Source organism: Tinamus guttatus, unplaced genomic scaffold, assembly GCF_059628265.1.
Source record: "Tinamus guttatus ecotype Peru unplaced genomic scaffold, ASM5962826v1 Tinamus_guttatus_pri_ptg000180l, whole genome shotgun sequence".
Classification (NCBI taxonomy): domain Eukaryota; kingdom Metazoa; phylum Chordata; class Aves; order Tinamiformes; family Tinamidae; genus Tinamus; species Tinamus guttatus.
The window spans coordinates 171188-183721 of NW_028288714.1; the positions used below are offsets into that span (position 1 = coordinate 171188).

The 12534-nt window shown below is 39.1% G+C and overlaps 1 protein-coding gene across 1 annotated transcript in view; it reads left to right on the forward strand.

Moving 5' to 3' along the window:
• GPC5 (glypican 5) overlaps positions 1–12534 on the forward strand; it is a 632403-nt gene that overhangs the window by 111351 nt on the left and 508518 nt on the right. The window lies entirely within an intron of this gene.

The window sequence follows — 12534 nt, forward strand, 5'->3', positions numbered from 1 at the left end:
CCTGTCCTATTGCCACTAGAGTCAGGGAGACAGCAAGGAAACAGGATTATCAGCAACACTCACCTTTGGCAATGGACACCCTAACTATCCTCAGTATATATAAAAATGGATGTATGGCTATGAATTTGTCTTGGGAAAGATAGGCAGATCTCCAACATCCTGTCAGTTGGCTACAGCAAAGGCAGAGGAGCCAGGGCAGTGACAGGTTTTCTTCAACAACAACAGAAAAGGTTTGGAGGACATACTGCACAGTGCCCCTGGGGGAACTTACAGATGTTCTTAAGCATCTCGTTAACATCTGCCTAGGAGAATCTGCCAGTGTCAAGGTGAAGCCTCTGTCACTACAGAGGAGGGCAGAAAGGGGAGACAGTTTGTAAGAGGAGGTCAGCAGAATACCCAGCACCAGGTTTCCACCTCCAGGCCATAGCACACTGCTTCCATGGAGGGATGCTGCCCTTCAGAGAAGCCAGCTGTCCTTCAGAGAGGACAGACCCCAGCCTCCACGGGCAGAGAGACAAAGGGTGATCTGGTAGGTACTGCAGCTCAGAGCTTTTCAGTCTTCTTCATTAGCTAGTCCTCACATTTTCCAAGATGACATGTGGTACAAACTACTTTTTCTCTTGGCTTTTGACTTATCTGCCTGTGCTCTCTCCTTCAAAAGTACTCATCTGGTTGGTTTCACACTGAGTTTCCATGACAAAGTGTGTGACACTCTTCTATTCTTGTCCAGTGTACCAGCTTTTGAGTAGCACTGTGGTGCTGCTATCAGCAGTGCTGTGCTGCAGGATCTTTTATGGTTTCCAGGGACAAAAGTCTTTATTCAACCTGTTCGGGGTCTTACTCCATTTTCTCTGGCCTTTTTTACTTAGAGGCTCTTTCTCTATGATTAATGTTTCTTCTGCTTCCTTCTGCGATGAGGTATGCTGGATTCTTAACCATTAAGATGTCATTGACCATTTCCAGAGCGTTTTTAGGACACTACCAGGCTGCTGGAGCCAGTGTCACTATATTTGCAGGGTGCCAAAGGTCTTTGTTATTACGAGGATGAATGGCAAGGTTGTCATCTCATTTTGCACTGGGTAAAGAGGTTGAAAGGTCTCTTCTGCAAGCAATAGTTGAGAAAAAATAAAAAAAGAAGGAAGAATTTGTAGATAGAAGGCACTGTATCCTGCTGGCAGCAGTGGTGAAAGTGAGCATGCTGCCTGGCAGTCGGCTTTTGCTGCAAATGTTGATTTGGAAGGGGCATTTAGAAGTGAAGTGAATATAGCCAAAGGAACTGGCGCTTTCTGAATCAGAAGCTGAAGTGTGATAGGAACCACATATTGGACAAGGCTTCATCTAGTGGCTGATGAACATTGCCATGCAAGATGCCCTCTACCACAGTGTTCTGGAAATACTCACTGTGTAGAAGACAGTACATGCATGTTCTCAAGAGAAGTGGAGGTACCGGTGGTAAGCTGTAGAGGGGAAATGAGCCCTGTTTGAAATGCCTGCAGAGATACAGCCTAAACCTGATATTGCAAAAATGATTGTATTATTGCTTGGCCAAGTGAATTACATCATTCATATCACTAAGCTATCTAACTAGATAATCCATGTACACCATTGACTTTAAGCAAGTCCATATTTCCAATACCAATTTATAAAACTGTCCCTCAGTATATTTCTTTCATACTCTTGGAAAAAAAAGTAAAAAATGAAATGTATGATTGTCAGCAGAGTTCTGATTGAAGCTTGTGGCATATGTCTTTGCTGTCATTACTTTGTTGATTAAATTACTTGATAAATTGATGAATTTAAATTACTTCAGAAGATCAATATAAACTGATTTGTGGAAGCTGCTAAAGAATAATTGAATTTAAAGTCCTCTTATACAGTGTTGTATTCTAATCTCATTGTGTTGTAAAAGAAGGTTTGCTATCTAACATAATATGCTGTTGAACCTGTTTATAATATGCCTCCTCTCCATTCCCTTTCTCCTTCCCACTCACAGATACACATCCAGAATATGACCTGTAAATATTTAAAAATTATTTCTGTTAAAGAGTGTCTATCTTCTCACCTAACCTTATCTAGTGGTTTGGCTGCTCTTCTCATCTTTCCTGTTTTGATTGGTCATTGGATATTTGGATAATATGGATATTTCATAGAATCATAGAATCACAGAATCATTATGGTGTCTTGAACTCTGCCAGGGACAGTGACTCCACCACTACCGTGGGCAGCATGTTCCAGTGTTTTACTACTCTTTCCATGTAGAAAATTTTCCTACTACCTAACCTGAACCTGCCCTGGCACAACTTGAGACCATTTCCTCTTGTCCTGTTGACAGTTATTCTGGAGAGATCAACCCCCACCTCACTACAACCTCCTTTCAGGTACTTGTAGAGACCGATAAGGTCTCCCCTGGCTCTCCTCTTCTCCAGACTAAATAATCCCAGCTCCCTCAGGCACACCTCATAAGGTCGGTGCTCCAGGCCCTTCACCAGCTTCATTGCCCGTCTTTGGACACGCTCCAGTACCTCAATGTCTTTCTTGCAGTGAGGGGCCCAAAACTGAACACTGTATTCGAACTGTGGTCTCATCAGCAACGATTACAGGGGCATGATCACTTCCCTGTTGCTGCTAGTTACACTGTTCCTGATACAAGGCAGGAGGCCGTTGGCCTGCTTGGCCACCTGGGCATGCTGCTGACTCATGTTGAGTGGGTTGTCAACCAACACTCACAGATCCTTTTCTGCTGCACAGCTCTCCAGTCACTCTGCCCCAAGCCCCTAGTACTGCATGGAGTTGTTGTGACCCAAGTGCAGGACCCAGCACTTGGCTTTGTTGAACCTCATACAGTTGGCCTCAGCCCATTGATTCAGCCTATCCAGATCCCTCTGTAGACCCTTCCTACCCTCAAGCAAATCAACTCTTCCTCCCAGCTTGTTGTTGTCTGCAAATTTCACTAGCTTGCACTTGCTGACATCTGAAGTCAGAGCATATGGAAAAAGGGAAAGGACAAGGAGAGTGTTTGGCTTTTAGGAAATCAGATGCTCCAGCTAGTGCCCCAAACAAGGTCTCTCAACCTAATGCTGCATTTCAATTTGGAAGAAATGGTGGTTTAATTTACAGGGGAGAACAAAAGCAGTGCACGCTGACTCTCAGGTCTGTTCTGTTCCCTGCACAGCTCTTTCATCAGGACTGATGCTGACTGCCTTGGTGTCTCTGAGGCAGGATAACGCTTTACAACTCAGTCAGAAAGCAGGCCCAGAACGAACAAAAAAAAAAAAAAAGAGTTTGGGGGAACAGGGACTATTCCCTGGGAAACCCAGTGGTGTCATTTCAGCGGCTCATTGCTTTTCTGAAGTTTTTAGCAAGATTAAGCCCCGTTACCACACATGTGCGAAGAAGAAGGAATGACAGGGTGCTATAAACAAGCTCACATCCATGGGCATCGTGGAGGTTTGAGAGGATTAGTGGAGGATGGTGAGGGCAGGTGTGCTCAGAGCACTAGCGCTCAGAGCCCAAGCTGCTGCCACGTGGCTCACAGGCAGCTTAGGAGCAGCACGGGCCAAGCCATGTTTCATGTTTGACATAAAAGTGGGGAAGTTGTCGGCCAGCTGAGTGATTACAGGCTTTATTTCATAACATTACATTCACAGTGGTGCTTGAAGTGCATAAACTCTTTTCAACTCGCCCAGATGAAGGAAATTTTGAAGAAGTTTTGAGGCATATTGAATTTTCCAGGGAAAGAAAGGGAATAAAGCTTGTGATCAGGATTCTGATTGAATATTAAAACAAAAAACAAACAAAAACAAACCACATGAAGCAGCAGAGGAGCATGCCACTTGATCTTACGAAGAAAAGCCTCGTTTTGATTTTGAAACTTTGTGGGTTTTGGTGATGAACAGTGCCAGGTCACAGCATTACCTGGGAAAAGAGACTTTCAGTGGGAAACCTGTGCACATTAAGTATTTACAAAGCAGCATGCAAACGAAGTCACAGTCAGCTTGCAGGTATTAAGGAAAATACATACAGATGCAACAAGGATACACCTGAAAGAATGTTACAGAAAATCAGTGTTTGAGAAGAAAAAAAATTACAAGCAAATAAACACAAGCCCTTTCAGAATACAAACATCCTGTGGCAATCTTTGACAATTTTTTTTTGCAGAAACTGTGACAATTATGGAAAATTATTTCTGTTAATAATATATACATAGATATGTAATTAATGTATGTGTGGCAAATATAAGGATTCTGGTTACTATATGCAAATAAATTGATCACAGCAGTGTTAGCGATGGGTAAACCGGAAGACAATATACATGAAAAAGAGTACTTTGTATATATTTTTGATGCTCTGGATAGCTTGTAGTCATGTAACAAAATCAGTTGATTATGTGTCAAGAAATCAGCTGTTGAAAAAGCTGTGAGTCAGTGTGGAGACATCTAAAGGTATTGTGGAAATTGGTAACACTGACACTCTAATTGGTATACAATCTGATTTGCCAGGTTTTTCCACTTCTAAAGTCAAATACAGAGGAAACCAGGGTTACATTCTAATGCTCTGTTGTCTAATACAAGTCAATTAGAAGATACACTTTAAAATTTATTGATCATATAAAATGATTAACATGATTACGATACATTGACAGATTTTGTGTTGCAGACAGCGGAGCCACTAATTTCTTCCAAGAACTTAAAAGCAATGCCTACCTTAAAAAAAGTCTGTTGCTGCACTTGTTTCTCAGCATCTTGGCATTTCAGAGTATGGCGGCACAAGTGTTCAGCACCTATTTCAAGATAAATCATTTCCAATTCCTTTTCTTTTTTCAGCCAATTTCCTTTTCATTTGTGGAAAAGAGAGTGGACTTATTTCTCACCTGCAATGAAAATCAGTTCAAATTCAAGTCGATGTCTCACACCTTTCTCAATTCTAAGCACACTATTTTTTTTTCAATTCAATTGTTTCATTGCCCGGGTTCCTCTCTTAAAACTCTTACAATGAAGCTACTTGTCAACACAGACACTGCTTTGGCAAGCAAACCTAAATAGTGTCGTCCATGTAACATAAGTACTATTTAGACTGCCTAGTAAATAAAGTAGGAACGTATAACAGCATGCATTATGCAATCCGATTCAACAGACTTAAAGCGAATCCACTTTACAGTTTGAAATGAGTAGAATTTCTTTTAAATATTGCAGATTAGCACACTTCTTCCCAAAATTGAAATCTGTTTTGTTGGGAAAGAGGTTTGAGACTTTAATAAAACTTCCTAGGTTTTTTTTGCAGTTAGCAGAATGTAGTAGGCAAAGTACACAGATCCAAAAGGCCTCCTCCTTTTCGTTGACTGCATGACAACTCTAAGGTTAGATGAATTTGGAGTAAGCAGCATGATCTGCCATCACATTCTAGGTCTAGACAGCAAACAACAACTGATTCTACTTTGGCACCATGGCAGGTTCTGTGAATGTGTCTCTATGGGGAACTGAGATGAACGTAAGGAAGATGCTCCAAGAGACTTAAAATGGTGCAACCTGATTCGGTGTATTTACAGCAGGAGAAAAAAAGGCATCTTTGCACACATCCCCAGCGGCCAAGTCAGGAGGAACGAACAAGTGTGGTAAAGACAGCTGAGATTCCTTTCTGTAGTCTGTGTCTACATACTCTTTTTCATTGTTCCTTAAAAGAGAGAGCAACAGAGCTGAGCAGACTTCTGGTGACTCAACCAACCCTTAAACACTAACAACCAGAAGAGAAGAACTAGGTGAGGGCAAATACAGGAGTATTGAAGATTTTCAGGCAATTTTGGTCCCTGAACTGATAGATACAAGTCACTGCCTTGTACATCGTAGAAGATCTTCATATAAAACTATTTTGTCGAAGTTCAAATAAGAGAGCGAGGAAACGCTGCAGGAGTTTGTGCAGGAAGTAAAAATACCAGCCTCCTAAGATGGAGTCTGAAATGGGGGAGAAACTTCCTGGTTCTCTAAAATATCGGCTATCTAGATAGTGTCTTTTTCTCTCTCTCTCTCTCTCTCCCTCTTTAAAATGTTTTTGGTTGCTTATTATCATGAAAAGTTGACCCTCCAATTATCTATAGATTTGTTGACAGTGTCCTACTGTAAATCTATTGTGACCCTCATTGTAAGTGAGAATGATTTTATTGAATTACATGTTTTCATAACAGTCCTTGCTTACCAAACCGCTCTCTCCATCACAGTTCGCAACATAAGTTGCCGGCTGCCAGAAATCTAAGCATGCCATGCAAATATATCGACACAGTCAACTTATTTTGCTCCTACAAGTGCTATAGATTGTAAATTACAGTAGATTCCATGTTTTAAGTGGGTTATATGCCTAATGATAAAGATTATATAGCCCTGTTTCTTCCATTGTTAGCAGTCTCACAACCCTACTGAATTTTGCCTGGTTTGCGCAGGTGGCGCTGGATAGACTTATAGTGAGATTTACTGAATAATTCTGCTAGTAGCAGACAAAAAGGCATAATGTCCCCCCTCTAACTCAGAACTGTGCTTGGAGGGCACACAGAAACATGAAGCAATAAAGTATATTTTAGCTACTAGAGAGCATAGCTATGTCAGTCTGAGTATACCGAAGAAGCTGGTCTTTGCAGTAGAAATACTGCCGGTTTTATCTAATTGCTTTTCAGAGTAGAACCACGGAGTATTTTCACCAAACATAAATGAAACACCTTGGCATCCACTGAAGCAAATTTGGATTGGGAGAGCTGGCAGTTCTCACAAGAAGCAGTTTTGTTGAACTGCCTTTGAAGAGTTTGAACTGGCAGTGCTGTATTCTGGCTGCAGGGTGACTTGGCCGAGAACATTAGGATTTCCCCTAACATTAAGCCATTAAAAAAAAATCACTTCCTTCCTTCCCACCCCCATTCAGAATAAGAAACTACTTTTACTGCCAGACTTGCTAGCTGTTAGTGTCTCCTGAAAGGAGCAGCAGAATTAAAAATATTGAAGATTTGGTAATTAAAGAATAGAAGACACAAATAAAAATTATATTAAATAACATATTTAAGGGGCTATTAGATTTTATTTTACAAGCAAAATGTGCAGAACGATGAAGGAAATCAGAGATAATTAAAGACTGACAAGATACGAGATCAGTCTCAAAACTCAGGCAGGAACCCTGGCTTGGGTAGATAAAAAGGAAAGAGTCAGTGGCATCCAAGTTGTGGATTGTATCTCCCAGAATACAAGAGCTTGGATGCTGTGTTTTGTAAAACCTCTTCAAAAAAAGTCCTTAGTTAAAAGAAAACTTTGTTTTACAGTCTCTTGGTACATTTCTTCTTGGATCCCAAGTCCTGCTTGTAGATTGGTCCCCAAAAAGGTACCTGTTAGTCTGATGCCTCCCTCACTAGTGCCAAGCAAAGTGAAATAAATAATTCAAGTATCATCTCCAGTGTAGTGCTTTTCTTTGTACGTCACAGAAAAATATTTGTTTTTCTTTGCAACTTTTTTCCCCCCTCTCTCTGATTAGGCTACTGCTGCCTTGCTGTCAGGTCTTCCTTTTGTAGATTTGCACTGTGCATTTATCTCAGTTGAATATCATCTGATTGGATGTGGGAAAATTTATAAATGTAACAAGATTCTTTTGAATTTGATCAGTTTTCCCACGTGCTTGAAACTACTTCCCACATGAAAAATTATAAATGTACTTTCCAATTATAATTTTCAAAAAAGTTGGAGTGGAATGATCATTATTTGGCAAGTCCAGTTAAGATTTCTTTTGCAGGTGGCTATAAACTGAGTGTTACATAATATATGTAAATATCTTCATAAGTATCAACATCAGTCTGTAAATCTCTAGTCTGCTGTTTCACGGTGCTCTTCTCTTTTTAACTTGACTTGGACTTCTCTCATAAATTGTGTGTAAAATGATGAAACTTGTGTATGAACCTTTGAGTTCCGATAATCTAAAACCTATTGCCATTGATATAGAACCTTTGATTTCTGAAAATCTAAAACCTATTGCCAGGAATTATGAGAGAGTGGAGAAAAAAAAAAAAAAGTTTAGCAACACCAAAAAATGTAATGTTTACAGAGGAAACAGAGACAGTACACGATTTTTGCATGACCCCTGTGTTATCAGCACTGGTGATAGGCCTTTGCTCTTTCATTTGATAATCCCGTTCCTCTATCTTCTTTCCCTTCCTGAAGAAGAAACAGCACATTGTAACAAATTCTTGTTGTCCCTGTAATCAGAAACTTGAATTTTGTCCCATTCTAGGTCATTCTGTCTTTCAAATGTATCAGAATACATTTTGCTTTCCAACAAAAGTTTCATGTTAAATATTCTGTTTTAAGCAGCAAACTATAGAAGAAATGCGTTCAAGTCCTTGGAAATAATAGTGAAATGTTGGTGCTCCCTCTTGTGGTTCGACTAGAAGAGAAAAAATCAGCTAAGTGTGAGCTAAGTGTGGGGATCTATTGCCTTCTGTAGAGCAGGTTGAGTTTATTGGAAGTCAAAAAGTGAAGCAAACCTTACTTTGAGAAATCTTAATTTCACCTGCTTAGACAATCAAAAGACCTTATGGTGCCCAGTAATGGAGAAACGATCCCTTCCTTGTGCTACTCTCAAAGACAGCCTGCTAGAATAAAGTGCTGAAAAGTGTGGTGTATTTCTCTTCTTTCTCTTCCGTCTCCTATCCACCTGAAAATACTATCACCACTTTCAAAAGGATTAGGTATGCATCAAAGAAACATTCATAAGCATATAATAAACTTATATGTATTATATGTTCTTCTGGGTAAATATTTTGTGTTGTTTGGTGAATAATTCGTTAGTGGGGATACTTATGGCTAATGATGAATGCATCTTTTGAAGAAAACACTCATTTTTTGTATTCCTAGAAAGCCAAATAAAATTCACTTATTCATAATAACATATCACAAAATAATATATATATTTCATCCCTGCTATCTCTAGACTTCTCTCCAGAAGCCCAGAACCCCTGGACTTCTGCTGTCCAGTAGTTCATGAGTATTCGAATAATCAAAGAGTTTGGTCTCATTAACTTTAAAAGACGTTGGAAAATTTGCAATGTGATTGCTAGAACTGAGAGGCACCAACCTAAACCCTGAATGAAAGCATGCATTAAATACAAGCATTTTTAAGTGCTTGTATAGACTGATGTCTGTCACACTGATGTCTTGCAGGTTTGAAAGCTAGTGTCCTAATCTAGTGAATGTTTGGCATGTATCCTATTTATGGGAGAGCTGAAAGATGTGTGTCAAAAGTTACAAAGCTAATGAAAAAAAAATGTGTGAACTGTTAAACAGTTAAATAGTTAATTAAGAAATCGCATTTTTTGTAATCCTGGCTCTGGTTCCCTGCTTGAGCTGAGCCTAAGCCTAAGCTGAGTCCAAGTCTAGGTCTAAGAGCTTTTGTTTTCAGGCCAGTGTTACTTTCCATGGAAAGAAGAACTACTGAAAGGTGACTACAAACACTGCAAGACTAGAAGAACAGCTCACAACAGCTTGCAGCCCACACTGGAGCTGTGAGTCTTCCGAGGATTCCCAAGAGTTGTTTTTAGCACAGCGGTGGAATTTAAAGATTATGGCATAGTTAATCGCAGAGACTTGGTGTATTTGGTTCGAAGTGTGCCATAGCACAATGCAGACAGGTTGCTTCAGTCGTTTTCCAGCTGGACTTTTCAGCTTCACTAAATTTAGTCTAAACTTGCACGGTTTTGGAGCAAGACCACTTCTGGTATGTGACCTAGCCTCTTTGTAGCTCCTTTTTCTGTCTCTATGCTGTAGATACAAACCTAAGCAGTGGAAGAGATCTATTTCTGTGCATATATTTCTGTTCATACATACATACACATATATAACAATGTGTGTGCGTGCTTGCGTATATATCTTTTTCCTTTTTTCTTGTCTTCTTAAAGAAGAAATGCCACTTTTATTTTCATTCTTTAAAGTAATTGTAGGCCAACATCATAGTTCAGAATGGAAAAAAAATCAGAATAGAAATTACCTCAGTGCTATCACTGAGGTTATAACAGGAAAAAAATATATCATAAAATGTAACAACTTTTTTTTTCCTATTGAATATCTAAGCTTGTACGGTAGGATCCTACCATTATTGGTGTGATACTCACATCATTATCCAGCCCAGTAAATGTAAATGTAAATTCAGTAAATATAAAGATTCCTGATGCTCCAGTTTTTTAAAGTGTAAGTAACCATAGATGTTTTACAGAAGTGAACCAAGCAAAATCAAACTACCATAAAGTTCATGTGTGGCACTAATTGCAATTTAAGTGCATGGTTATTACAAGAGATTTTAATTAACCCAGTCATCATACTGTGGCATACAAATTGTGCATAATAACGGCATGCTGAGTATAATGACAATAGGTTTGTCTGAATTGTGGAAATTAGGAGTTTTGTCATTTTCTGAAGATTCCCTTTATGCCCCTAAACATTGAGTAGCATTTTTTTAAGAACAGCCAGGAAAATACATATTTTTCAAAAAATAGTATGTTTCTTAGGCTCATCTGTTTTAAAATTTTACAGTCGTCCCTAAGTCTTTCTGAAATCTAACTCGCTCCTATACATTTTTGGGGGATGATTTTTCAGTCTCTTTTTTTCAGGGAATTTTCATTCCCCTAAATAAATTATTTTACACTCTCTTTTAGGGTTTTTTATGTGAGGCCAATAAAACCACTCTGTTTGTGAAAACGTTCAGTGGGAATACCCTTTCAGGGTAATTGGAGAAGAGCAAGAATACATTATGATCAGCTCTTACAGCAAAATGATCATTTGTCAGCTCATGGCCCTAGTGAGAGCACTCTCCTTCTCTCAAAGTCTGTGTCTCTGAAGACTGACTCTGATAGCACAGACTGAATTTTTACCAGAGATTTGCAGCCCAAAGGCTAAAAATAAAGAAACAATGTGCCTAATGAATGTTATAGTCCTTATGAAAACATTGGAGGTTCAGCTAAGCAGCATTAAATTTACATTGCTCATTCCCAGAGACCAACATCGTGCACCAGAAGAGCAGAAGCTTTTAGGGAAAAGTGTATTTGTCTCTTTTTTTTTTTTTTTTGAATACAATGAGCTGTGTATTGGAAAATAAGACATTTTGCCTTAATACTATTTTGCTCTCAGGCAGAGCAGGCACCTGAAGCGAAGAGTGTACAAATTTTTTATATGTCCAACAGTTTAATGGCAAAACTGGGTGACAGTGAAGACTGAGCCGGTCAGGAAGGTCTTTAACATGCATATGTGCTTAATGATTTAAACATGACATAAATGTGACAGTCAACAGTGAGTAGTTGAAAGATGGAACAAAAGATGATGTATCAAAACATAATAATAAGAAGTAACGCCAGTCCAGCAGACAGTGTCCCAGGGCTTAAGTGTCCCATCTCTTTTCTCAGGATAAGACAGTAGAGAAAGCACAGAGATGGAGACATTGTCAGAATGCTTGCTGGTGTGTGCTGGAGTAGCTCACCCTGCAGAAAGCTTCTGAAGAGGAAAGTGACTGTGCTCAAGGCTAGTGAGCTTACTTTCAGCTGTGAGAGCTTAAAGTTCTCACCTATTATTAACATATCACATCCCGCATGTATCATCTCACATGTATCTTGAATACAACTTGGTCCTCGGCCATATGACTGCTATCAGGTACTTCGTTATGGGAATGCAGAAATGTACCATGCAGAATGGTGCTCTACAAACATTTTTTCAATAGCTCTGCTTTAAAATTTTTCTATAGATAACTTTTGAAATTAATTTAAAAAAATCATAAAACAATAATGACCAGATTCCTGTGGTACTTATGCACATAAAAAATATCTAGTATTATGCTTAAAGAAAAAAAAATTGAAACAAAACTTTTCTTCAAAAAATGTCAGTGAATGCAAAATTCCAAAAATTACATAGTGCGTTTCCTGAGAACTTCACTGAAAGAAAATGAACAGAGAAAAAATGCATTACACAGTGATTCTGAAAGTCCAAACCACTGTGTCTATAAAATTTATGGATTTTCTTTAATTATTTTCTCCTTCTACTATAGTGGAATATACTGAGATTTTTTCATAAATTCAAGAAGTATAGGTAACTGTCAATACTATTGCCGGTACTGTTGCCTTCGTATTAGGTCTCATTTTTTTTTTCAATTTTTCTTAACTGGAACCAAATCTCTGTCTTCTCTTTGCTCTCTCTCTCTCTTTTCTTTTTTTTTTTTCTTCTTATTTCTTCTCCTGACCCAAAGGACTGCTACTCATCTGCTTAGGGTAGAGTCAGAGTATTAGCTAGTGAAGTATTTATATTATTTTACTCCATCTTTCAGTCTCTGATCCTTCAGTCAGTCTCTGAGAGTGCTTGGACAAGGCACATAAGCCTTTACAATCTACACAACTCCCCCGTGTCTGCCATGGGACAAAAATCCTCCTTCTCAAACATCTGGATCTGACAGTCACTGTCTGTCAAACCCTTATATTTAATCCTGACGAGGCAAAAACTAAACTTCCTCTAGCAAGTCTGAATAGAGGCAGCCGTC